The sequence below is a fragment of the Quercus lobata genome, chromosome 6 (assembly GCF_001633185.2).
Source record: "Quercus lobata isolate SW786 chromosome 6, ValleyOak3.0 Primary Assembly, whole genome shotgun sequence".
Taxonomy (NCBI): domain Eukaryota; kingdom Viridiplantae; phylum Streptophyta; class Magnoliopsida; order Fagales; family Fagaceae; genus Quercus; species Quercus lobata.
In genome coordinates this window covers 9,948,395-9,972,701 of record NC_044909.1, presented here as the reverse complement: position 1 = coordinate 9,972,701, position 24,307 = coordinate 9,948,395, and the positions used below count along the sequence as shown (strand labels likewise).

Sequence of the window (24,307 nt, the reverse complement as noted above, 5' to 3'; positions counted from 1 at the left end):
TAACCAAACGGGTCATTAATATTAACAATTGCATTTATCATTATAATCATTTTTTAAAAAGCTTATGACAATCAATTTTGAAGCTTTATTTGTTTGTACGCTACTTTTTAAAAATTTTTGGCGTTAATGTTGACTATGAGTATTGAGTTTAATCAACTTGGAAAATTGTAGGGTCATCTTGCAACTGTTTGAATCATGCACAGACGAAGTAAAAGAATAAAGCATCATAATTTGAAAATTTTGAAGAGTTGTTAGGAAAATCTTCAAAGTAAATTATTTGTAGATTTGCAACTATATAAATTGGAGAACAAGAACGTGATGGCCCAAAAGCATCTACAAGATTATGATGGTTTTCAACTTTAAACATGGTTTGTATCTAGTGCATTTATACTGTACCGTACTGGACACAATCCCATATTGTGTTAATATTTGCTGTCAAAACTTGTGTGTATATATGTAAATTGTTAATTGTTAATTGCTCTCATATATAATATAGACACTATCAATCATAAACCTTGCACGAAAGTTTTCATTGTGGATGCCATTCAAGAACTCAGCAGAATAATAATAAATTGTGTAATTTTGGGACAAAACGATGTGATTAGATTGGAGGCATCGAGTAACGCAGTGTGGACGTGATCAAAATTAAGCATAGGGGCGAGAGACAACATTGGGAACACTGGCACCGACCTTGCCGCCTAGCATATGATGGTGGGTGGGTGTGCTTCGTTTTCTTCATGCAATCATGGCTCAGTTGGCTTCCCTGTGCTGTGATGGAGCCTTCAAGCTAAGACAAACTTGCTTGTACCAAACGCAATACTAGCCGACTTCGCAGCTTCGAAGTTTTGTTGAAAAATTAAATCAAGGCCTATTTTTCTCTAACCCAATATTGGGCAACCCAAATGGAATTACCAATTTCAGGTGTTATTGGATCCTTTAACCTTGTCCTTTATTTTATTTTATTTTTTTAACATCTATCTGGCACATGTCTAACAAGGAAAATCATTGGAAATTCATGGTTTAGACTTTGGAGGGTGAAAGCGAATTTTTTTCTTTCTTTCATTTTCACCACTAAGCTCACGAATGGGCTCCAAGAGGAAGTTCGCAAAGCTGGCTTAGAGCATTATTTTCCAAAATTCATAGTGGAGATGTGCGCTTTCGTAGATATAAATGTACAGTTGGACTTTTTTTTTAAAAACAAATTATAAAAAAATTATTTAATAAAGCATTTAATGCACATTAATTTTTTTTTATGAACATTTAATTTAATTTAATGCACATTAATATATGTGCAAAGTTTGACTTGAAATAACCATGATAAAAATAAAGTATTTAATGCACCTTAAAATGACAGTTGATAAAATAACTATTTTATGTGACGACATTCCTAAATTAATTTATAACCTTGGACATACATCAACCTCACATGGATCTACTATAATTTGATTTTTTTTTTTTTAATTGCACATGTAAGAAGATAGACTAATTGAAGAATATTTCAAATTGTTGTGAACATTTGTTATTTCTTCAAGGGTAAAGTTTGGCTACAACTACACTCAATATCTTTTTATTGGATGTGATTAAATTTATCATTGAATTGTATTTTTTTTTCTTTTTATATTATTTATGTTAGTAAAAATTTCTAGAAGATTAAAGATTAATAGCTATGTCATCAATAAAATTGTTGGGTTCTAAGACTTTAGGTTTAAATGTATTAGAACTTTATTATGTAATGTTAGCAAACCATGATCAAAACGTTTCGTCTTGTTTTAAACTTGCTCAAAGTATGTTTATATGTAAAGTTGGAATCGAGAAATTGCAGAAAATTACTGTTCAATTTCTGCAAGGCTCGATTGATCGAAAATTAGACTCAATTGATCGAACCTCTTGCAGAATGTTTTTTTTGCAGAATTTCCAACTCAGCCCAAGCTTGTTTGACGTGTAGGGTTTTATGTTTTGCCCTAACTATGAAAGGAAAAACCCTAACCATGTTTTATATTGTTGTTTATGCTGTGTATGTGAATCTCTTGTGAGATCTAGAGGTGTTTGCCTTCACATATACTTAGGGTTATCAAGAATCAAGATTATATCAAGAGTTTGATTATCAGTTCGGTTGCTGCATAAAGAGTTTAAAGATACACAAGCAGGAGTGCTTGTGCTTGTTGTGAATCCAAGAAAGAAGTAGTCCGTGGACTCGGAGCTGTTACGTGGTCGTAGTAGTAAGTTTCCTACTCGAGGTAGCAATAGGATGTTAGTGGTCCAAGTCGCTATTGTGTAAACTTTAATTCTTTCATAGTGGATCTGTTTTACCTTGAGGATAGCTAGATTAAATCCTCCCCAAGTTTTTTACTAGTTTGGTTTTCTTGGGTTATCATATCTTTGTGTTATTTATTTTCCGCACTTGACAATAATATGATATATGTGTGTTAATCTAGATTTGAATAATTTAACTAAGTAATCACTTGGCTAATTAACTAGGTTAATCTGGTTGTGTTTTAAGGGGTCTAAAAACGTATAAAAATGTTTAAATTTCAAGTTTTTGTTATCTAAATTATGCATACAAAATAAATGTATGAATGAAATAGTAATTAACATTTATTTGGCATGAAATTTGACATGCGTATTAAAAACACAAAAAAAACACAATCCAACGGTTAAAATTTTAAAATATGTAGCCATGTTAATTTTTACAATAAGAATGCCAAACTTTATCCTTTCCCTAGAATGAATTCATACATTTTAAACAAGTTTAGATAAAGACTTTATTATTATTATTATTATTATTATTATTATTATTATTATTATTATTATTATTATTATTAGAGATAAACCCTAAAGTACAGCAAATAAGTTCTGTACGGCACCATGATCGCAAGACCCATATGGGCCCTGGGCTTAGGCCCAATGGAACGGCCCCATCGCCCTAAATCCTTCTTGAAACTACCTACATAAAAAACGATTTTTGGGCCTCTGATCCAGAGATGTGCTCGGGATAGTACCTCCCGAACAATCATATAAACCCTGTTCGGGCAGGTCATGGGATGCTCGGGGAACAGCATTACCGAGCAGATCTGCCTGAACTGGAACCAAATTCCAAGGCCATAATTGTTACATCCCACTCTCACCTAAACACCCACTTAAAACAGATAATATTGGACCTTCAATTGTACTAGCGGTGGCAGTAATCATGATCTCCCCACTAACCTAAGCTATAAATAGCAGAAGTTGGGGAAGATTTGGGGGTTCAGAAAAAAGAAAGGAAAACAGTCATTAGGAGAGGGAGGAATACTACTTTGAGTCTCTGTGCCGAGAACAACCCAAGGTAGGAAATCTTGAGGCCCATCTTACAAATAAATTGTGAGCCCAAAGGAGGTTGAGTCCAACAGTCTCGTTTTGGGTTTGCACAATTGGCGCCCACCATGAGACCCTCCTACGAAGCTGTGGTTCGACTGAGACTCAAATAAGGGAAATGTCCGAACGTCATTCAGGAGGGCGTGCTGAGAGCGGTTTTGTGGGATCTTCCTGGGGGTCCACATGGCGGGAACGAAGACAGAAAAGGCGCGAGGATAGGGAGCGCCTGCGAGGAGAGGAAGAGTCTGGCCTAGGAGAAGGGTTAGATCAGACCCACCGAACGGTGTCCGGTGTCTTGGGACACAGGCAGTACGATGACAGAGACTAAGAGCTGGAGCGGTTGAGCAGACTGGTGATGGATCTAGAGCTGGAAGCAAGGGGTCGGCGCCAAGAAAGGGACCGCCACCACCGGCAAAGGAGAAATGATAGCACGTGAGATCGGTGTGAAGAGAGCTCCAGCCAATCCGGTATGCGACGATTCCGAAACCGATCACCTTCTCAAGAATTACACTGGCGAAGGAATCACTCACATTCCCGAGGGACGCGTCACTGCCGGGACCGTTCGCATTCACATGAATACGGGGACCGAGGGTCTGATTCGCCAGAGGAACGGCGATCCCAAAGTGCTGCCATGGACGCCATGAGCCGAGCCTTACGAAGGGCTGCTCGGTCATCATTCTTGGACGAAATTGAACGGGCCCCTATGCCGAGTAGATTTACAAGACCGCCATTCAATTCCTACGATGGGAAGATGGACCCCGTGGAGCATGTCAGTCATTATATCCACATGATGTCCTTGCATGCACACAATGATGCCTTGATGTGTAAGGTATTCCCCTCCAGTCTCGGTTCCACGGCCCTGAGATGGTTCAACGAGTTACGAAAAGGCTCCATTCGTAGCTTTGCCGAGCTGATTCAAGAATTCGGCAGTAGATTCGTGACATGTAGTCGAGTGCCGCAGCCGGTGAATGCCCTGCTTTCCATAAAGATGAGGGTCGGTGAAATCTTTCGGAGTTACGCCAGTTGATACTGGGAACTCTACAAAGAGATCGGTGGAGGAAATGAGAAGATAGCGGCAAACACCTTTAGGATGGGGCTCATCGAAGATTCTGAATTACGGGAATTGTTGACAAAAAGACCTCCCGAGGATATGAGGCAGCTTATGAGGCGCATCGAGGAGTATAAATGCTTGGAAGATGATCGGCTATAAAATAAGGGGAAAGCCCTGCTGCTCGGGAAATCTCGGCAGGGCTTTGCCCCAGCAAGACCGAAAAAAGATTTCAGGATGAAAGAACCAGAGGTGCAAATTGAGAGAGTTAATGTGGGGTTCAAAAAGCTTGTGCATAAAATTCTAGATCGGATCAAGAACAAACCATTCTTCAAGTGACCGAACAAAATGGGGGGCGACCCATCCCGGAGGAACCAGAACTTGTATTGCACATACCATAGGGAAAAAGGGCACACCACCGAGCAGTGTCGGGTATTGAAAGATCATCTAGGGCAGTTAGCAAAAGCGGGGTATCTGAAAGAGTTTGTAGTGGACTCTGTTGACCAAAATTCCGGCCAGGGTGTTTAGCAGATAAGGAATCCCCTCCCGCCACCGCTGGGAGTGATCGAAGTCATCCACGCTGCCCCGAGAGGTATGGCAGCAGCAAAAGGGGTACTGACAGTGGCTTGCATTGAAGGAGAATCACCCGAGAAGAGGATGAAAGTTGGTCGGCTAACCATCTCTTTTGGGGAAGAAGACTTACTGGGGACGATCCAACCTCATGATGATGCATTGGTAGTAACAGCTCAGATAGGCGGGTTCTTGGTAAAAAGAGTGATGATAGACCAAGGAAGCGGGGCCGACGTGATGTACCCGAACCTGTTCGAAGGGCTCGGATTGAAGAGTCAGGACTTAGCGAAATATGACACGCCATTGGTCTCGTTTGACGGAAGGGTTGTGGTTCCCGAAGGGCAAATTTCTCTCTCGGTGGATTTTGAAGGCAAGGAAGTAATAGTGACCTTCATAGTAGTCCGGTCATTTTCACCGTACACTGCAATACTGGGAAGGCCGTGGATCCACGCAATGAAGGCCGTTCCATCCACCCTGCACGTGAAAGTGAAATTTCCCATCGAGTATGGAGTCGCCGTGGTGCGAGGAAACCAACAAGTGGCTAGGCAATGTCTGGTCGCCGCGGTTAGATGGAAGAACGAACAGCTCGAGCAAGTGGAAGAGACCGAAAAAGAGCCTTTATAGCAATGACAGCAGCCCCGAGGGGAAATAGGGGCGGACGTTGCCGAGGAGGTCTTGAAGGTCAGAATTTTTCCGGACGAAGACAGGTATTTCCAAATAGGCACGAGCATGAACAACCAAGAAAAGGCAGAAATGCTGTTGCTTCTTTTACAGAATGTGGATGTTTTTGCTTGGAGTCTGTACGAAGTTCCCGGCGTAGATCTCGAGTTCATTGTCCACAAGCTTAATGTGGACCCATCATTCCCCCCGAAAAAGCAGAAACCGAGGAGATCATCGAAGGAGCATGCTGATGCGGTGAACTTGGAAGTCCAGAGGCTGAAGGAAGCAGGGGCGATAACGGAAATATTCTTCCCGAGGTGGTTGGCGAATACGGCGGTGGTGAAGAAAAAGAATGGTAAATGGAGAGTTTGTGTGGATTTCACAGACTTGAACAGGGCATGCCCCAAGGATCCGTTCCCAATGCCTAAAATTGACCAACTAGTAGACGCCACGTATGGGCACCCGAGGATGAGCTTCTTGGATACTTTCCAGGGGTACCACCAGATTGCCTTGGCTTCCGAGGACCGAGAAAAGACAGCATTTATTTCCCCGAGTGCTAACTATCACTAAGAGGTCATGACGTTTGGGTTGAAGAACGCCGGTGCCACATACTAGCGGATGATGACGAGGATGTTCCGAGAGAAAATGGGGTGCACGGTGGAAATATACATTGACGACATGGTGGTAAAGAGCAAAAGGGAGTCGCAACACATGGAAGACCTCCGGGGAGTATTTGAGATACTCTGGAAGCACAAGCTGCGCTTGAACGCCGAGAAATGTACCTTCAGTGTGGGGGCTGGTAAGTTCTTGGGTTATCTGATTTCTACTCGGGGGATCGAAGCCAATCCCGACCAGATAAACGTTGTAAATCGCCTCATACCGTCGAGCAATCCGAAGGAAGTACAGGTGCTAACCGGAATGTTAGCCGCTCTAAACCGATTCATCTCCAAATTCGCGGATCGCTGCAGACTGTTTTATCAGATTCTGAAGAAGTGGAAGGGATTTCATTGGGACGAGGAATGCGATAAGGCCTTTCGTGAACTGAAGGAGTACTTGGCAAAAGCACCCATTTTAACAGCCCCGGAGTCCGGGGAGGATTTGCTTATGTACCTCTCAGTGTCTGACCATGCCGTGAGTGTCGTGTTACTAAGGGACCAAATAGTACAGCAGCCAGTGTATTACATAAGCAAAACCTTAGTAGATGCCGAGACGAGATACCTGCCCTTTGAGAAGCTAGTTTTGGCACTAGTACAGGCCACGAGGAAGTTGCCGCATTACTTTCAGGCTCATACGGTATTCGTCCTCACCGAGTATCCCCTGCAGTCGTTGTTAAAGAGATCGGACTTCATGGGCCGAATAGCCAAATGGGGCACTCATTTGGGTTCATTCGACATAAGGTATCGATTGCGAAGCTCGGTAAAGGGACAAGTTCTTGCTGACTTCATTGCAGAGTTCACCCCCAAGAGCGACGGGAAGGTAATATGTAATGCGGTGCGTCGTCCGTGGAAAGTGTTTGTAAACGGTGCTTCGAATGCTATGGGGGCTGGAGCTGGTATTGTCATAATCACCCCGGAGGGCATACAATTAGAACACTCTTATAGATTAGGATTCAAAGCCTCAAACAACGAGGTTGAGTATGAGGCCTTCCTGGCTGGGTTGAGGGCAGTGTTGTGTTTAGGCGCGAAGGATGTTGAAATTTATTCAGACTCTCGGCTGGTCGTTTATCAAATATTGGAAAGTTTCAAAGTTCGGGACTCTCGGATGAAAGCCTATCTGAGTGCAGCCAAGCAGATCATTGGCCGGTTCGGGACAGTGAAGGTAGCCTAGGTAGTTCGGGCACAGAACAGACATACCGACTCGCTGGCCACGTTGGCCTCATCCTCAATCGAGAATATACCTCGGCTGGTCAAGATAGAGCTTATAAGGGAGCCAAGCATAGAGGTGAAAAGTGATGACAACTTGGCTGGGGTTGAAGTTGCCATGATGTCAATGGCAAATCTGTGTTGGATGAACCCGATCATAGACTTCATAGTCGAGGATAAAGTTTCGGACGATGAAAAGGAAGCCAAAAGGATTCGTCGGGTGGCTTCCCGGTATTGGCTGTCGGCAGATCGTAAGTTGTACCGGAGGTCTTTTGCAGGCCCTTACCTTTTATGTCTACATCCTGAGAAAGTTAACGAACTTCTGACGGAGCTGTATGATGGAGTATGTGGTGGCCATGTCGGAGGGCGGTCTCTAGCGCACAGGGCCATGACCTAGGAGTTTTGGTGGTCACGGATGCAGAAGGATGCCGCGGAATACGTCAGGAGGTGTGAACAATGCCAAAAGCATGCCCCTTTGATCCACCAGCCGGCAGGATGTCTAAAGCCTTTCAGCAGCCCATGGCCATTCGCACAATGGGGGCTAGACATCCTCGCCCCGTTTCCCTGAGCAACAGGTAACCGCCGTTTTGTATTAGTGGCTGTGGATTACTTCACGAAGTGGGCGGAAGCCGAGGCATTGGCCAACATTCGGAATATCGATGTGAAAAAGTTTGTGTGGAAAAATATAGTTACAAGGTTTGGGGTGCCGAACTCACTAGTATCAGACAACGGGCTACAATTCGATAGCAAAGCTTTCCGAGCCTTCTGCAGCGATCTCGGCATTAAGAACAAGTACTCAACCCTGGCATACCCTTAAAGCAACGGCCAAGCTAAGGCAGTGAACAAGACGATTTTGAATGGGTGGAAAAGGAGGTTGGACGGGGCAAAGGGAAGATGGGTTGAAAAGTTGCCTAACGTTTTATGGGCTTACCGTACGACTCCTAGAAGATCCACGGGTGAGACCCATTTCTCTTTGACATAGGGGCGGAGGCCGTAATACCAACCGAGGTGAGCTTGTGCAGCGCACGGGTCGCAGGATTTGACTTTGCCCAGAACGCCGTCCTGATGATGGAGCGCTTGGATTGGTTAGAAGAATGCTGGGAGGCTGCAACCATACGGCTCGCGGAGTACTTGCAGAAACAGTCCTAGAGATATAACCAAGATGTGAAGGGGAGGGAATTCAGCGCCGGGGAACTGGTTCTAAGGAGGGTCGTGGGAAACATGCGAGACGTAGCTGTTGGGAAGCTTGCTCAAACATGGGAAGGGCCGTACAGGATTACCGCCATTGCGGGCGTGGGGGCTTACTACCTGGAAGATCTTGACGAGAGGCCACTTCCTCGGCCATGGAATGCTCACAATTTAAAGAAGTTCTATCCGTGACCATCCATATAGTAAATATAAGTCAAAACTTTGTACTTCGCCAAAGTCAAGATAATGATGAAGATACCTGTCTAAGCTGTTTTCGATTCCGTCATTGCACATTAACAGAATTGCACGTTTTGTAAAACAAAAAAAAAAAAAAAAATTTTTTTTTAAGGACAGAAGCCTCGTCCTCAGTTCGATCAATATCACCAACCAGGCTGAAACCTTATCGTTACAAAGAATTTCTAAGGGCAGAAGCCTCGTCCTCGGTTCGATCAATATCACCGACTAGGCTTAAACCTTATCGTTACAAAATTTTTTTAAGGATAGAAGCCTCGTCCTCGGTTCTATCAAAATCACCGACCAGGCTGAAACCTTATCGTTACAAGGAATTTCTAAGGACAGAAGCCTTGTCCTCGGTTCGATCAATATCACTGACCAGGCTGACACCTTATCATTACAAAAAATTTCTAAAGACAGAAACCTTGTCCTCGGTTCGATCAAATCGCTGAGCATGTAGAAACCTTAACCCCTTCTACAAACACTAATTGCAAATTCACTCTCAGATTATCCAAAGCACTGCGCAACAGGCTTTGGACGGCTCTCGGCCGGACTCACTATAGTATAAGAAACCGCAAACATAATCTAAGCAGATACGCAAATAAATAGAGAATCATTCAACGAGTTAAAGGCAAAGTAAAAAAGCATAATTAATATCTCGTCGCCAAAACTCGGCAATTGTTCACGGGTCGTCCCCGCGAAATAAGCAAATTGTTTGTTCACCACAACCCGGTGACGTAGGCAAATATACCAGAAAATAATAATAATAAACTAAAAATGCAATAAAGATAAGTAAAAGCACGAAAAAAAAAAAAAAACTGGACTGCAGATAATCAGTTAGAGGGCTGGGTTGGATCTGTCACTTCTTGCTGGACGGCCAAAGGGAAATGCGGGTCTTCGCCGAGAAGGTCCTGTACAGTTGGAATGCTGGTGGCCTCTATCTCATTCGGCTCGACATGAGCATCGATCTGTTCAACCAGCTCCCTCATGCTCGCTGTTTCTTCCTCCTCAGCGGCAGCCGGTGGATCCTACATGGCAATAACGGGGCTTGGGAAAGGAATTTGGTCGGGGTCTCTTAAAGGGGAATCCTCAGGAACACTCAGAGCTTGAAGAGCGGCAAACCAGCTGGCCTCAAAACCCAGCTTCTTGGCCTGGGCCACTATCGGTTCTGCAGATTGCTCAGCATCAGCAAACCCCTCATTGTACCACTTTTGCTCGTAGGCCTCCAAGGCTGTCCTCAGGTCGTTTAGCTCCTCGGCCTGAGAGGTGTTGAGGCTAATGGCTTCGGCTAGCTTCACGTCTGTCTCGTTCTGCTTAGCCAAAAGTTCAATAGACCTGCTCTCCGCTAGCGCTCTATTTTTCTCTGCAGTAGCAGCCTTCTTCTCAGTGGACTCAGCCGCCTTTAGTTTTTCCTTCGCTGTTTTGGCCGCTGACTCCCGCGCCCCCTTTTCACGCTCGACTTCCTCGGCAAGATCCTGTGCTCGGCCAGCATTATGTGAGCTAGTTGAGCAGCCTGTCAATCACAAAAGTTAGTAAGGAAGCAGAAGTAAATATATGGGAAGAAATAGATAACTAAAGAATTACCGCGATAGCGTGCCACTCTAACCGGCGCCCCACAGATTCCTCAGATCCCTCCTCAAAGGCATGCACGTCATCGGGAAGAAGAAGACCCTCGGCCAGGGTTTGGGCAATACGGCCACCCTCGCCTTTCTCCCACATCCGCACACAGGCGGTCGAAGGGAAAGGCTTGCCGTCCAACAAGAACTTGGGCTTCCACGATGGAGCCGCTTGGGAGGAGGACGCGACCCCTAGACCAACTTAGGTCTGCGGCTCACGGATAACGATCCCCCCTGTTGGCTGGGGAGGTTTCGGGACGGCAGCATCTCCCGGGCCCGTGGATGGTTGATCGGTGACCTTCTGTTTCTTATGGGCCTGTCTAGCTTGAAAAGAGGGTGGAGGTTGAGGCACCTGGCTCCGACCCTGAGAAGGTGGGGGCTGGTTGGGCTGCCGGGCACCGGGCACGAACCGATCAATCGTCATAACCTTCCTTGACACCATTCTTCCGCCGGGTTGGGTATCTTCAGCCGGCAAGGCAGTTGCTTCAATCACTGGTTGTTGGGGCTCCGCGGCTTGGTTCTTGGGCTGCACTTGCTCTTGAACAGGGCCCTTTTGTTGTATTGCCTCGTGAGCTAACTCTCTAAGACGCCGAGACACATGTTCAGCGGACTTGTCCCGTAAAGAAGCTAACTCATTTGAGCAAGTGTAACGCCTTCCGAACTCCCTCGCCTCCCCAGTTGTAAGCTTCGGCTGCAAAAAGTTCACGAACCGAACATCGATATATGACAGCAGGGGACTATCAACTAATAGCGCCTGCTTAAAGGGTTGCCAGGTAGAGTAAACTGGCTCTATTCCGAGAATCAAGTGCGAGGCCCTGAGCTGTCCGTCCCAGTGCACGAATATCTTGGAACGAAGGATGAAGTTCAAGTCTCTCACGTGGACAGTTCTGATGTCCGGAACGAACACTTTGCCGTCTGCAAAAGAAAAACAAGTGTTATATCGATGTCCGATGATAAAGATCTACTTCAATAAAGAGGAAAGAAAAAGAAAAAAAAATGGGGAAAAAATAGTTAGATTAAGGGATTGGTACGAACCCACTTCACGCCGTGAAAGAGGGCAAGGGACATCTCCGGCAAACCAGTTGCCGCGCACTCGAACAAATTCCCCTACGGAGTTCCTATTTGAATCTGGTAGGCATGATATAAGTCGTACCCGGTTATCTCTTGTTTTTAGGTAATAATTGGTGGCTTTGTTCCCACAGAGGCTATACATATGGTTAATATCATGGTAATTTAACTGTAAATCGAAGGTGTGGTTCAATCTACTGACACAGCTAACTACCCGGTAAAAGTTGGGGGGAAGCTGGTCGGGACACAGTCCGTAGTACCTAAGTGTATCTGCTAAAAGGGGATTCACGTGGAATCTAACTCCACCCTCTAGAATTGACATTAAAGGAAAAAAGGAAGTGCCTTGTCCTCGGTGGAGAGCGATTTTGCTCTCGTGGCAGTAAGCCACTTCCACGTCATTGGGAATATTAAACTTGCGCCTAAAAGTGGCCAGGGCGGCCGGGGCCTCTAAGAGGTGAGAGTAGCCCATCTGTGAACTAAATGCTATAAAAGGAACTTGAAGAAATAAGCTGAAGGAATAGGAAAGGGAAGAGGACTTACTTTGGGTTCTAAGGGAAGAAAGAACTCTGGGCAGGTGAGTAAGCGCACAAAGAGTTGGTCGGCAAAGAGTAAGCTCGAAGGATTAAAGGTGAAGAAAAAGTGAAAGAATGTTCTGAGGAAGGCTATTTATAGGATCAGAAAAAGGGGGGGAAGGAACGTTCAATCAAGCAATAAATGGGCACGATTCACGAATGACCCTGCGGATGCCAAAGATAACCGACACGCGCGCTGCTTCGATTCGCGAACCGTTAGGCAATAATGACAACTGAACCTGGTGCCGCGGAACGGCGCGTCTTTTGAGATGAGCATTAATGAGAAACCATAACCACATGAGTCCCAGGCCATAGGACTTTCGAAACCAAAAAGCTCGGTTGGCTCCTTGATTCTTCTCGGCAACCGGGTATGAATCAAGGGGAGGCTAATGTACGGCACCATGATCTCAAGACCCATATGGGCCTTGGGCTCAGGCCCAATGGAACGGCCCTATCGCCCTAAATCCTTCTTGAAACTGCCTACAAAAAAAACGATTTTTGGGCCTCTGACCCAGAGATGCGCTCGGGATAGTACCTCCCGAACAATCATATAAACCCTGTCCGGGCAGGTTATGGGATGCTCAGGGAACAGCATTACCAAGCAGATCCGCCTGAACTGGAACCAAGTTCCAAGGCCATAATTGTTACATCCCACTCTCACCTAAACACCTAGTTAAAACAGATAATATTGGACCTTCAATTGCACTAGCGGTGGCAGTAATCATGATCTCCCCACTAACCTAAGCTATAAATAGCAGAAGTTGGGGAAGATTTTGGGGTTCAGAAAAAAGAAAGGAAAACAGTCATTAGGAGAGGGACGAATACTACTTTGAGTCTCTGTACCGAGAACAATCCAAGGTAGGAAATCTTGAGGCCCACCTTACAAATAAATTGTGAGTCCAAAGGAGGTTGAGTCCAACAGTCTCGTTTTGGGTTTGCACAAGTTCATATTCATAAATTAAAGAGATACTATCATTAAGAGTAATTGGAAAGAAAAACGTTACCATAGTAGTGATTGATTATTTTGATCTTGTTCATGAAAACTATCATTAGGCATCTAATGCTTTTATTGTTCAAGCTTAGGGAACTACATGTGTTAGGTTCTAAGAGTTTGGAACAATTAGCAAATCGTGAATACAAATTTGTCTAGATATAGATCCTAAAGTCTATAGGTATTATTAGACATTGCTCAAGGTGATTTAAGTCAAGATTCAAGAACAAGTAAGCTGTGGAAAGAAGAGTTCAGAAACTGCCTGGTTCGATCGATCGAAAGACAGGCTCGATCGATAGAAACACGTATCTACAGAATTTTATTTCAGCCTAAACTCTAATTAAACGTATTGGGTTTCAAGTAAAACACTACTAGTATATAAAGGAAACCCTAAACACGTTTTTATAAGGTTTTTCAAAGAGAGAAGAGTGTGCCTCCTTTGCACCTAGGGTTTTGTACCCAAAAAACTCTCTCCTATCTTCTACCGGCGCTATTCCTTGAAGAATCTCAAGATCCGGTGTTGTAAAAGTTGCTGACTTCTCTAGTCATCAAAGGTGCTGATGATCTAAACTTTCAAGGGTGATCTTGGAGTCACAAACAGGAGAGTTTATGTTTTTATTTTTTATTTTTTTTAATATCATTAGTGTGGGTGCTTGTGTTGGAAAGGCTTTATAGAGAAGGAGTCCGTGGATTCGGAGCTTACACGTGGTCGTGTCAGTAAGTTCTACATATGGTAGCAATAGGATGTTAGTGGTCTAAATTTTATTATAAACTTCGATTCTCTATAATGGATTTGCTTTTTACCTTGAAGATAGTTAGGTTAAATCCTCCTCAGGTTTTTTACCTGTTATATTTTCCTGGGTTATCATATCATTGTGTTCTTTATATTTTTGCATTATTTACATGATATGATTGTTTTGTTTTAACCTAGATCTGAATAATAAACCTAAGTGTTCACTTCATTAATTAATTAGGTTAAACAACTTGTGTTAAGGGGTCTAAAAAGGAACAATATGAAATCCCACTAGACTAATGTTGGAAATTTTAAGATCCCCGAAAATAGTATCCCCTACATAATTCAAGGATGATTCCAAGTGGCCCAAAGTAGGTTTGGGGCACCGGGAGAGGGTGAGATAACCACTAAATTGCAAATCTTCAATATTATAGGGACCGTATAACGTTGATGATCCTTGGAAAACAAAAATTTTCCATTGCCGTTGGTAGAGACAGAAGAAGCCACTTGTCCTCCACACATGACATGTATTTCAGCATCTGAAAGTAAATAAATAAATTAAAAAAAAACCATGGTTAGGCTGCAAAAGTACCATATATATATAGTTGAGACCAAACAAAAGAAAAAAGAAAATGTGTATATATAATGGTGGTGTAAAGAAAATTTATTAGTTACTTTCGGAATATAAAAAATAGAACCATGCAAGTAAAATAATTAACTTGAACAAACTTACTTGGGAAAACGGGCCGTTTGTTGATACCATTGGCACCTATACTGCTGCTGCTTGGGCAATACACAGTGCCGTAGATGAGAATATCATAACCCAAGGCTTGTACTTCAGATACTGGAATTGCTAGAGCAGCAACCATAAGGGAAACAAAGAGAGTTACTTTCATTGCCATGGTTATTTTACTATTAGTCTCTTACAATTGACTTGCTATAATGCTAGGCATTGGGACCAATTTATACTATATGAGAAAGCACAAGCAACTATTACAAATAAGGATCACCATTGGTTTTGTCTAAAACCATGGTCTACTAGGATGTGGTTTTGTAACCCCTAATAGGTGGTTTTACGATTATCACATTCATAAAAAAGAAGAAGAAGAAGAAGAAATTAAAGGATTACCATATTTATGTTATATTTTATATATCTATTTATCAATGTTGAGATACAATACTAAATAATAAAGATGTAAACGTATTTATGCATGTGTATTATCTGCTTACAATGGTTGACGCAAATCAAAATGTATTATCAATTCATGTGTGTATAGAAGGAGAATACAAGTAGGTTAATCGGTAAAGTTAGTGAAGAATTTTCAGCTATCATAATAATAATAAGAATAATAATAAATATAAAAGAAATAATAGATAAACAAAAAAAATCATAACTTACTAAGAAGGCAAATTATAATTAGTGCAGCATAATTTGTTTAGACATAGTATTGACATTACTTTTATTATATACAAATCACAATACACCTCGTTAACAATCGTGGGAAAAAAATTTATAAATTTAAATATGAGAGAGCACAAGCAACTATTATAATAAGAGCATCATAACAGTATAGTTGACCAATGTTTTATCCGATATATACCATGGGGTACAATGGAAATGGAGTATGGGGGTGTGGTTTTTTAATATCTTTAATATGTGGTTTTAGGATTGTCATATATATCTTTTTATGTTTTATAATAATTTATATATTTATTCAGAGGTGGGTTTAAGTTATACTTTGATTCATTTTTTTTAATGAAAAACACTTTAATTCATAATTAAACTTTATATGAGTTACACAATTTTTTTTTTTTTTTTTAAGAATATAGATTGTTTGAGAGATCTATATGATTTACATATGATGGAGGATCCAAATCCAATTATATACCACATATATGGTGGGTGGGTGTGCTTATTTTCTCCACGCAATCATGGGCTCGTGGCTCAGTCGGCTTCCTGTGCTGTGATGGAGCCTGGAGTGCTAAAAAACCTTGCCAAGGCCCATTTTTTCTAACCCAATATTGGGCAACCCAAAGGGTATTAGCAATTTCATGTGATATTTGGATTTTTTTTTTCTACATCTGTGGCACATGGTCTACCAAGGAAAATCACTGGAAAGTCTAGAAGAGTGTGGTTTGGGAGGTGGTATTATGTATAACGCGATACATGCGTAATACCTCACTTACATAAGAGTAAGTCATTCACATGTGGAATCCACCATGTGAGAGTGACATTAGAGATCACTGTTATTCAAAGTAAAAATTAATGGTTTGGACTTTAGAGAGAACCAAAGAGATTTGTTTTCGGTTTTGCTTAACTCTAAGCTCACCCATGGGCCCAAGAGGAAATTCGAAAAGTGGGCTTATAAGCCTACTCTAAATACATGTTGTATTACCATAATTTTCAGTGGAATTGCCTTCGACTATTAGTTAAACTAGCTTTTTTAACCCGCACTATGTGCGGGAAACTTTTTATTTATATTTATTAGAATTTTTTTTAATAATATTTAAATACACTTTTACCACGTACTAAACACCCAACGTATATCTCCATTTACAAATTTAATTACAAACACTATAGGCAGATACCAAAAACTAATTTAACCAAATCTAACTCAAATATCTAAATCTAAAACAATCCAACCAAGTGCATTTGAAGATGTTGATTCAGCATCAGCTAACATTTTTTTCCTTTTGAATTCCAATCTGCCTCTACATTGTTTTTGTGTGGTTATGTGCTTAATGCTCATTTCATATCTCAGTTGTTCTTTTTGTTCTTGCTCCTTTCCAATCAACCAAATATTTTTTTCCCTTCTTATTTTCCACCTATCATGTCCCTTTTGTGAGGAATAAATATAGACCTTTGTAGATTTCATTCAACCCCAACACTTATATACTGCACAAAGTAAATGTATCTCAGAAGCTTGATAAGAAACTATAAAATTTAAATAAATAAAAAATCATAAATGCATATAAACCATAAAGTTTGATCATAATCTCCAGTAAATAATGCACCGATTGTTTTTTTTTTTTTGTTTGTTTGTTTGTTTTTTTTTTATACATAGATTCATTGCGTTATGGAAAGTGTATGGGGAGTTGTAACAGCAAGGCAGAATATGAAATTGCAAAAAGTGTACCCATATCTCCTTGCAATCAAAATCTGTTGCAAGTTGGACTACAAATTTGGTTATACAGAACAAAGTAAGTTTTCTTATACGTTCACAAACTTATATGCTTCTAATTCAAGGAAAAAATTCAAGTAATTAAAACATAATTAAAAAAAATATAACAATAAAGAAATGTTAGATCCATATGGAAGTTTCCATACAAAAAAAACCTTTAAGTAATACATGAATATTAACAGAAGTTCAAAGTCCTACAAAAGCTCAAATCTCTTAAAACAGTACACCAATATAAGAAATTTGAGTGGTTTATTCTATCTTGGCACAAAGTTAAAAGTAACCTCCAACTTTTTATGGCTTATCCAGACCTTCAAATGCTTTAATATGTCTATATAAGTCTCTCATCAAGCTCTGTGATCCATTCAACCACACCCTTTGATATTTCAAAATTAATATATGCCTGTCATTAAACAAATAAAGGCATTATTACTACCAGTTTTCTCAAAAGTAACATACTCAACATGCTTTTAAAAAAATGCTAAAGCTTTATTACAATCTAGTCAGATTGGAATATTAGTAACCAAAAAAAAGGTCGTTGCATCTACAAAATTTTGATATATCAAGTGAAAAAATAAATCAAACAATAAGACAAACCCTATATAGGGCACATAAATAAATGAAAGAAGGAATATATTCTGTAATCAGAAAACCAAAATATCAGACTGTGGTCTGTAATCAATCATAGAAACAAATATTGGAGTATAAAATCTAATCTCATTAGAAGATAAGTTTAATTCACTAATGCAAACCTGTATGCAAAAAAAAAAAAAAAGTCCAAGTTCAATACCACTGCCACCACCAAATCAGTAAGAATCTCCAATGTAAGATCACATTCACAAACCCACAATTTTTTTACAAATATACTTTCAAAAACACCGAGCCACCTCTAAATCAAATCCAAATTCACTGAACTAACAATTCATTCTTAGTGACAAATTAAAAAATTTGTAAAAATTCATTCTCAACATTCCTAGCTACTTGGTAACTGAGAGCTCATGCCGCCAAAAATCAGGAAAAAGAAATTTCTACAGGAAATTGATCCAATGGTTTCCTATAGACTAATTTTCATGTGAGAATAGCGAGTTTGTCATGTTGATAATTTCATCTTGCATGATGATAACTTCATCTTGTACTCTTCATGCATATTAAGTCCTAAAACACTTGTCACAACCGCTATAAAGCCAGTTTTGGACAATTGATGCCTAGATGAAGATGTTCAGCATTATATTTGTGACAGATGAGAAAGGCATAGTGATTGTGAGGAAAACACAATGATTCCATCAAAAGAGGGATTTTTCTTGGAACATAGTTTTCCCTCCAACTCACCATATAGCATTCAACTGATCATCCACACGTGATCAATTTAATAGTCAAGTTACTTGATTAAATATGGCTTAACATGTCATGTGATTAAAGTACATGTGTTTAATCATCTAAATGCCATGTAATTGGTTGGAGGAGATATCTTCAAACCAATTTAAAGGAAAACTATTATTTTACTTGGAACCCTCATGTTTTGCTTTTAGCAACAGACCTTTGTATAGAGAACCTGGCAATTGAAAGGGTGAGATACCAGCCCCATGAAATATGAATTGGCTATACTGATGCCCACCAGAAATCTATAGCATCATGTCCATACACAAAATTCCAGTTTGCACCTAACAAAAGTGAAAGTCTAATAATGTCGAGAGAATCTAGTTCCTGTTCATTAAAGAGCACATATTTAGCATTCACAAATCCAATCAAATGTATGGTTTGCTGCTTACAGAATCTAGTTATGGGCATCAGATGCTGTTAGATTTCACATACATTGTTGCAAAATGACTTGAAATATCTATATTCATTATAATATCATGTAAGATGCATTTCAATTTTATTCACTAATCATCAAGCCCTGTAGATGTTCAGGAAGCAATATTGAGAAACAAATTCAAAACACATTCTGGCAATTTAAGAAACTCTTTTTAGCAATCAAATAAGCTTTACACAACTATCTCTAGAAGCTTAATCTATCAGAAAGCACCACAAATAGTTCCTATTCATTATAGAGTACATAATAGTTCCCCGAACTTTCAAATACATAATCTTAAAGGCCACTGTCATTCAATTTTATAGAGAAAAATATAGAAGGGTTCCAACTTGGGAGCCCTATAAGAATTAGAGTCTAAAAGTTCATTTTAAGATTAAGTTTCATATTCTTCCAAGAAGAGAAAAAATGATCATGAGGAGATAGAAATAGTGATTTACCACCAAACTTTCTATGGATTACATGGCCAAACTGTCATGGATTTCAATAATAAATTTTTCTATTTTATCTATAAAGCAACTATATGGGAAATTAGGGAAAAAGGTAGCCAAACCTTTTGGATTTTCTTTTTTCCTCTGTCTGTTGGTCTGGAACGGAACATGCAAACAGTTAAAAAGTGGGCCAAATCATCAGAGAGAGTATCCGAAAGAGGGAAATTAACCACGCTATTCTGACCATGTGTGTATGGAGTTACAGAGAAGAAACGAAACAGGGTGGAAGAGCAGGTCTTAGTTACAGTGACTTGGAAGTTTTCATTGGGAAGTGATGCAACTTATTTCACTAACACAATCATTCCGATTCCGAAATCTAGAATGTGAACAGTTCAGGGAGAAATACATTGAAATCGGAATATTCAAAGTAGAGTACTAACACCACCAATAAACAAAAGCAATATATTCATCCAAAGAGCAGATTACAAACCCTAGATTTGACAAAAACGAAAAAAAATCAAAGTAGATCTAAACGATCTGGAATCTGATGGATTTGAAATTGGTACCTGGTTGAACTTGAGGGCGTGCAGATGAGAATGTCAAACTGAAAAGCGAAGAGAAAAACTTAATTAAAATACCAAAATCGAAAAAAATCCAAACAAAATATCAAAACCTAATCATAGTTAATAAACAAACTTAAATCGAAGATAAAAACTCACCGGTGAAAGAAATTAATGGACAGTTAGATGAAGAAATCTGACAGGAAAGTGAGAGACTTCTTTTCATTCTTGATTGCAAACCGTGGAAATATGTCAATGGGCTTCTGTTTTTTCTTTTTCATCGGCAGGGAAAATCTTTTCTTTTGGCCGTTTGTGTTAACAAATGGAAAGAATGGATGATTGTGTGTTTTGGGTTTCAATTTTTAGAGCGTGCAGTTTTTGATCTCTCGATCTCTCTCTCCTTCTGCGTTCTCTGCCTCTCTATTTCTCTGTCTCTCGGTCTCTCTTTCTCCTTTTTTTCTCCATGTAGCTATCTCCCTTTTTTATGTCTTAGAGCATTCACATCAGCTCGTTTAAAAGATTCCGTCTATTTTACATCAAAAACCTACTTTTTCTATTTTACACTGTCATTTTTATAAAACACCCACATCAGTTCATCTATTTTACCACCACTCTTATTTAAATAATCAATTTCCTTAATTATTTTATTATTTCTCACCTAACCCATTACCGTTTTTATACCCGCTTTCTCTCTCTCTCTCCATCATATTTCAGCTTTCCTCTTCTCTCTCCATCTGATTTCTTTTTCTTTCTCTATACCCGGTCTATCCTATTTCTGATTCCTCCTCTCTCCATCTGATTTCTTTCTCTCTCTCTATACCCGGTCTGTAATATTTCTGATTTCCTCTTCTATCTCTCCATCCGATCCACTCTCTGTCTCCGATCCGAGCAGGGAGCACGGCGCCGAGAAGAATGCCGATCCACTCTCTCTGTCTCCGATCCAAGCACGACGAGAAGATCGCCGATCCAAGCACGTCGATCCGCCACAAGCACCGATCCGCTCTCTCTGTCTCCGATCCAAGCACGGCAAGAAGATCGCCGATCCAAGCACGCCGATCCGCCACAAGCGCCGATCCGCTCTCTCTGTCTCCGATCCAAGCATGGCGAGAAGAACTCCGATCCAAGCACGGCGAGAAGAACGCGGATCCGCCACAAGCGCCGATACACTCTCTCTGTCTCCGATCTAAGCATGGCGAGAAGAACGCCGATCCAAGCACTCCGATCCAAGTACGCCGATCTGCCACAAGTTCCGATCCACTCTCTCTGTCTCCGTTGGTGTGTCCGTGTGTGGGTGTGTTTGGTTTTGTGTTGTTTCTGGGTGATTTTGTTGTTGATTTTGTGGTTGATTTTTTTATGTTGTTGATTTTTGATTTTGACTGTGGGAGTCTGTGTATAAGAGGAAGAAGCAGTTGATGATGATGATGAGGAGGTTGTGCAGATGGAGAAGAGAGAGAAAAAAACGAGCGAAATTATAAATTATTATAATAATGTATAGACGAGCTACAGTAACCGTGTATATATGCACAGTTACTGTAGCTCATGGAAAATTTTAGATGATTTTACACATGTTTACATGAGCTGATGTGGGATGTTTTTTGGCCAAAATGTGTAAAATTTGCACTGTAGATCTATTTTAGAAGACTTTAGATGGTCTGATGTGAATGCTCTTAAGCAGTTAATTTCCTTTTATACCAATAGGGGTTCCAAACAGTGTTTTAATGGAGCAAAAAATTATAATTTATCGCTTTTAAACAGTGTTATAGACAGTGTTATAGTGTTGTCAAACAATATAATGTATCGTTTTTTAAAGTTATACATGTCTGAATTTTAGGTAAGGACTTTTCTTATTTGCCATTATCTCTTTAATTCTAGGAATTCAATTTCTCTCAGCTTTTGCTATTATATATATATATATATATATATATATATAGATATAGATATAGATATAGATGCTTGGCCGCCATCATTTATTTGCAACTAACTGAATATCTTAAATTTAGCTGTTTTGGAAGGGACTAATTAAAAAAGAAAACCAAGGGAATTTTGGTTAATTAACTTTTCCAAATCGACATCAAATGAAATTATCTCAACCAGCCATGAAACCTGTCACTAAAGGTTGTCACTCTCTCAAACATCCAACAACCAAAAGCCATTCTCACCGCCTAAAGGTGGATCTTATATTTTCCCTTGAACTTCTCTAAAGGCATAGCCAAATGAAGGCATTAACCAAGTTTCCACCTACCTTCAATTAATCACAGTTATTCACTCACTCAAAAAAAAAAAAAAAAAAAAAAAAAAAAAAAAAAAAAAAAAAAAAAGAAAAAAGTATGAAGTATTAAAAATTTAATTTGCATAAGAATTGCCAATTCTTATGCATAAGTATAAAAATTGTGGGGTGTGATTGGGGTTCAAGTTTCCAGAAAAAAGTTTTACACATATATACACTTAAATTAGGTTAGAGTAGAAGTTCTATATTGTATAAAAAAATAAAAAATATAATGCATTACGTTGATTTAAGTATTTAACCCCCTTTTCATAAAAAAAAGTAGAAGTAGTTAACCCTTTGATAATAGATTTTATGATTTATTTGATTATTTAGAAATTTCTAACAATTATCGTGGCTTATGTTATTTGGGAAATCTTTGTCATTGATAGCCTTTAATCAGACTTGGATAAATGTTATGAAATTTGACATAATTAATTAAACATGTGAAGTCTTAATGCTTTACACTTGTATCATTGTATGATGACTATTACGTCTTTCATAAAAAAAAAAAAAAAAATGATGACAATTACGTCTTGGTCATTAAAAAAAAAGAGTTATTACTTTGTGACATCAGTTTTGTTTTTGTGAAAGACTAATGAGTTTATTATTATTGTTGTTGTTAATAAGTGTCTTAAGGGCACATATTAAAAATTAATAAATTCTCAATTATGAGATATAATATATATTTTTCAATAAAAGAATAATATATTTATTAATGATTTATTGGTTTGTATGCACAAATTTATTGTAATTATGTGTGCTTTTTTGGATATATATTTTTTTTGAGAAGTGAGCTATACATCAATTGTGGGTGGGAATTTCCTTTAACTCAAGGGTAAGAAGTATGCTGAATATTGACTCTATGGTAGACAAATCAACATACTTCCCACCCTCCCTTAAAAGTTACCATGACTTTTGAGTGGAGTAGTGATGTGTTTTTGTGTTAGAACTCCTTTTCCTCTCCCCTGTGTGTGTGTGTTTGTTTCTTAAAAAAAAAAAAAAAAAAAAACATACAAACCACATCCTATCTAATCAATCCCAATATATATTTAACAACTTTAATATCCTAACTTGACTTTCCATTTTAAATGTTAGAAATATTATTTAATAAAACATTTAATGAGCATTGGTATATGTGCAAAGTTTGACTTGAAATAACCGTGATAATAATAAAGCATTTAATGCACTTTAATTCACCTTAAAACAACTGTGATAAGATAATCGTTTTATATGATACAATAGAAGTTTACAGTATTCCAAAATTAGCCTACTACTTTGCACATGTAGTAACCTCACATAGATCCACTATAATTTGAAATTTAACTTTCTTTAATTGCACATGTGTAAGAAGATATGCTAATTGAAGAATATTTCAAATTGTTGTGAAAATTTGTTATTTCCTCATAGATAAAGTTTGGATATAATTACGTGCAATATCTTTTTATTGGATGTAAACTAAATCCGTCATTATATTGCATTTTTTTCTTATATCATCTATATTGGTACAATTTCTAGAAAATTAAAGATTAATAGCTATGTTATTAATCAAATATGTAAATTTTAAGTTTTTGTGATATAAAATTATGCATAAAAAATAAATTTATAAATCGAACAGTAAATAACATCCATTTGACATACACGTTAAGAAAATAAAGAAGATGTAATCCATCAATTAAATTTTCAAAATATGTAGCCATATTAATTTTTTTTAATGATAGTGCCAAACTTATGGCCTATTTGGATGAAGGGGGGAAGGGGGGGAGTGAAGGGGAGTAGAGTAGACTTGGCTAAAAATAAGCTAATTTTGTACTAAATCTACTCTACTCTACTCTACTTCCCCTCACTCCCTCTCAATCCAAACGGACCATTAGTCATTCCTAGAAACAACTCAATATTTTTTAAACAAGTTTAGATAAAGCCTTTTATTTGTTGTTGTTGTTGTTGTTATTATTATTATGTGAGAGAAACCCTTTATTTTATTGATGTGACAAACCCTTTATTAAGTACTGCAAAGTAGTTCATATTCATAAATTAAAGAGATACTATCATTAAGAGTACTTGGGAAGAAAAATGCTACCATACTAATTGATAATTTTATTTATTTATTTATTTTTTTATCTTCTTCATGAATACAAACATTAGTCATCTTATGCTTTGATTGCACGAGC

General features: G+C 39.2%; 1 long non-coding RNA gene across 5 annotated transcripts; it reads right to left on the bottom strand.

Moving 5' to 3' along the window:
- Nucleotides 1–16,508: 16,508 nt before the first annotated feature.
- LOC115994281 lies at nt 16,509–20,330 on the bottom strand. 5 transcript variants are annotated; one of them, XR_004093176.1, is made up of 5 exons: nt 20,033–20,330; nt 19,880–19,917; nt 19,436–19,689; nt 18,610–18,776; nt 17,251–17,475 (listed from the first exon to the last, which is right to left on the bottom strand). It is a non-coding gene; the product is annotated as an uncharacterized LOC115994281 (long non-coding RNA). The 5 variants fall into 5 exon arrangements; XR_004093177.1 differs by lacking the exons at nt 17,251–17,475; nt 18,610–18,776 and adding an exon at nt 16,509–16,789; XR_004093173.1 differs by lacking the exon at nt 18,610–18,776.
- Between the last annotated feature and the right edge of the window lie 3,977 nt (nt 20,331–24,307).